Source organism: Pseudophryne corroboree, chromosome 3 (assembly GCF_028390025.1).
Source record: "Pseudophryne corroboree isolate aPseCor3 chromosome 3, aPseCor3.hap2, whole genome shotgun sequence".
In the NCBI taxonomy this organism is placed as follows: Eukaryota; Metazoa; Chordata; class Amphibia; order Anura; family Myobatrachidae; genus Pseudophryne; species Pseudophryne corroboree.
The window spans coordinates 336,734,073-336,738,440 of NC_086446.1; positions in this window are offsets into that span (position 1 = coordinate 336,734,073).

Sequence of the window (4,368 nt, forward strand, 5' to 3'; positions counted from 1 at the left end):
GTATCCGGACTGGCCCCCGAAATGAAGGGGGCAGTAATGGGGAGAAGGCGGCCAATAATGTGCCTAGGGGCGGCCTGGCCCCTAAATCCGCCCCTGCCAGTTGAGTGGTTTTATTGAAGATAAAGCAGTTACAGCTGTACTCACTGTTATACACACTGTCAGATGGAGCAGGGTGTCATACAGCTCACCAGCTCATGAGTACATGTAGGTACCGGGTAGCGGTGCAGGATGCTGGAACAGCGGTTATATCAGCAGGTAATTGCAGGTATCCTTTGAGCTAAATGGAAGACTACTGTCTTTCACTGTGGAACTTCTTATACAGTCTCAAGATGGCTCTGCACATACTCAGTAGTAGCCTAAGCAGCCATCTTGGCATAGGGCATGAAGCTTCCCTGCAGGGGGCATATCTACCCATTTCTAAGTATGGCACCAGGGGCACCGGCCAGGGAGGGGGCGGTGCCACCCCCGGCCACGGGGTGGAATCAGTTAGTAGTGGCAGTGCCTGGCTGGGCTGGAGGCTCACACAACAGGAAGGAGCTGGCACCGGTGTCCGGCACCAACACTGACTACAGCGAAGAAACTGAAAATAAACTACAGCTCCCAGCAGCCCTTGCTGTTGGGAGCTCCCGGCATGAAGTGCTGCTGGGCGCTGTAGTTTATTTTCAGTTTCTTCACTGTAGTCAGTGACGGTGCCGGACACCGGCGCCAGCTCCTTCCTGCTGTGTGAGTCTCCAGCCAAGAGTAGTGCGGTGCCAAACACCGGGACCTATAACAGAGAATGCTCCCTGCTGGGCAATACTCCAGCCCAGGTACTGCCCAGGAAGGGTGACGGGGTCTATGTGCTGGGGAAGGTGGGGAAGGGGCGGGGGGCTACAGCTATGTGCTGGGGTGGGGGGACTACAGCTATGTGCTGGGGTGGGGGACTACAGATATGTGCTGGGGGTGACTACGGCTATGTGCAGCGGGGGCTATGGCTATGTGCTGGTGGGGACTATGTCTATATGCTGGGAGGGGGGTAGGGACTATGACTGTGTGCTGGGAGGGGGTGGGGACTATGATTATGTGCTGGGAGGGGGTGGGGACTATGGCTGTGTGCTGGGAGGGGGATGGGGACTATGATTATGTGCTGGGAGGGGGTGGGGACTATGGCTGTGTGCTGGGAGGGGGATGGGGACTATGATTATGTGCTGGGAGGGGGGTGGGGACTATGGCTGTGTGCTGGGAGGGGGATGGGGACTATGATTATGTGCTGGGAGGGGGTGGGGACTATGGCTGTGTGCTGGGAGGGGGATGGGGACTATGATTATGTGCTGGGAGGGGGTGGGGACTATGGCTGTGTGATGGGAGGGGGATTGGGACTATGGTTATGTGCTGGGAGGGGGTGGGGACAGGGGCATATCTACCCATTGACAAGGGGCGCTGGCATGCGATCGCAATTTAAGTCCTCACGCATGCCAAATAGCGATTTCAGTACTTCTATGATCAGTGCTGAATTAGACCCTAAGATGGAATCTAGATGCTACATGCAAAAAGCAATATACAGAAAAAAATGTAAACTGTAGTGTGCCCAAAAAAATGCTCACCACCCTCAACAGGGTGATTCTCAGTTGTTACTTTGGGTTTGTGAGAAGTTTCTTTCTTCTGCTTCATCTTTCCTTTAAGTCTGACCAGTATAACGCAAGTAGGCTTATTCACTCAGGGCATCTGTAGGAAATTTCTGGTATGTTAAGCATACAGTACCCCAAGTATTACGAAAGCTTATGTAGATCTAGGATTTGCATGATACAAATGATCCTGTTTATGGTTATGGATGTTACACGTAATTATATTATTTCTAGTTCACACCGCAATTAAAAATGCTGCTTAAAGAATTCCATGCATTACAAAAGTATGTACACTAGGTGGCAGGCTTGCAATTCAGTTGGTACAAATAACAAAAATAGATTAACAGTGCTGTCTTTATTCTCCTTGAATAAGATGTTTGTTTATATTAGTCCTTGCTGTATGCACATGTAAAAAAAAATACATTAATCCAGTACTATAAGGATTGTAACAAAATATGCAAAAAAGACATTAGAGTGTCTAAAATAGAAACGGAAAAGCGAATAGCAAAGGAAAGTAAATCAAACCCCAACATTTTTTTAAAATACATCAACAGCAAATGATAATAGAAAGAGAGTACAGGCCCGTTAAAAGGCAATTTGGGCGTCCTAATCAAAGACAACAATGACATAGTGGAAGAATTAAACAAGTTTTTCTCATCAGTATTCACAAGAGAGGACCAGATGGCGGGATTGACGCACAACCTCAGCAATGACAATGTCCAACTGCTTAATGCTTATTTAAGTGAGGAAGTAGTCAGTGACCGATTAAAAAAAATTAAGATTAATAAGTCACCTGGTCCCGACGGAATTCACCCAAGGGTTCTCATGGAGCTACACTCCGAATTAGCAAGACCCCTGTTGAGGAATCTTATATTATATATATATTAATGTCTGGGGTGCTAATTATTGAAAAGTGGACTCTTCAATAATAATATATGTATATTTTATCATATACGTTTATCATATATATCTGCAGATATGTCAGTCTTACAAACTAGGTAGCTGATGCATATATGCAGTTCTCATACATATGAATTATTAAATTATGATTCCAAAGTGAGTTCAAACATGGAATTCACAGCTCCTACAATCTGATTTATTTACAGGCAAAATCAAATTATACAGAATAAGATATACACAGTAGTGATATATATACTAATAATATTTATGCTTCCTTAATTATAGAACAAACATAAGAAAACACAAATAGTTTCACAAACTTTGACAAATACTAACATAGTTTATACTTGCAAGTTACCGATCCTTTCCTCTCTCTCATGCACCAAGCTTCCTTCTGCATCTTCTACTTCATCTCCTGTTCTCCCTCCCTGCTGACTTCAACTCCCCCTGACTTACTGACTGAATTCATGTATATATACCTATAACTTAACCATTTCAAACTGACATATTCCTATTGGTTCCCCTGTAACTGATAACTGCCAGATTCCAAAGCGTCATAAAACATGTCCAATTGTTCTGCTGTAAGGTGGCAAACAGGACATGTGTTTTGGGGTCATAAAATGTAGTCCTTCCTTATTCATTAACTATTTCCCTGTAAATATTATCACTTGGTTTCCCTGTAAATATTATCACTTGGTTTGGGTGTTACAGTTTCAATAGATCTTCTGTTGTCATTGTCATTGGTCTGCAATATAACTGGACAAAAGGCCAGATTACACTTCCTGAAGGCATGTAGGTCTTTGTGGCTTTTAATCCTTCACCTGTGTGTACAAGCAGCTGTTTACATATTATGGGGCAGATGTATTAACCTGGAGAAGGCATAAGGAAGTGATAAACCAGTGATATGTGCAAGGCGATAAAGGCACCAGCCAATCAGATCCTAACTGTTAGTTTACATATTGGAGCTGATTGGCTGGTGCCTTTATCACCTTGCACATATCACTGGTTTATCACTTCCTTATGCCTTCTCCAGGTTAATACATCTGCCCCTACGGCCTATTCAGCCATACAGCATATACATATCTATATGCACACTTATACAAAACATTATGGGGGGAATTCAAATGTTTAAAAAGTCGGTTGGGTGTCCCCCCTTTTTCTTAAATCATCTAAACATTACCTCATACATTCAAGCTTATTTAATCTATTTCTCACTATAAAATATATTTCCATCCTGTACACTATGGTTAGAATCACCTTTCATCATTAATGTTTTAATTGAGACAAGATACCTTATAATATTGCTAAATTATGTATTGTGTGAACAGTTACCTATCTAGCAACACCCCTATACTTGATTATCAATGACTCACATCAGGCATGGTCCCCAAAGACTGGCATATAGCGGAAGTAGTGCCAATATTTAAAAAGGGAAGTAAATCTGAACCGGGTAATTATAGACCAGTAAGTCTTACATCTGTAGTGAGGAAAGTACTGGAAGGTATTTTAAGGGATAGAATACAGGAATTCCTCAAAACCAGTAAGGTTACTAATAGAAACCAACATGGATTTGTGAAGGATAGATCATGTCAAACTAACTTAACAGGCTTTTATGAAATGGTTAGTGCGAACCTAGATCAGGGTAAAGAGGTGGATGTAATCTTTTTAGACTTTGCCAAAGCTTTTGATACAGTACCTCACATGAGACGTATATACAAATTAAGAGAACCTGGGCTAGGGAGCACAATATGCACTGGGTTAGAAATTGGTTGGATAAAAGGGAGTAGCGAGTGGTGGTAAATTGTACATTTTCGAATTGGACTGAAGTACTAAGTGGTGTGCCACAAGGGTCTGTACTTGGACC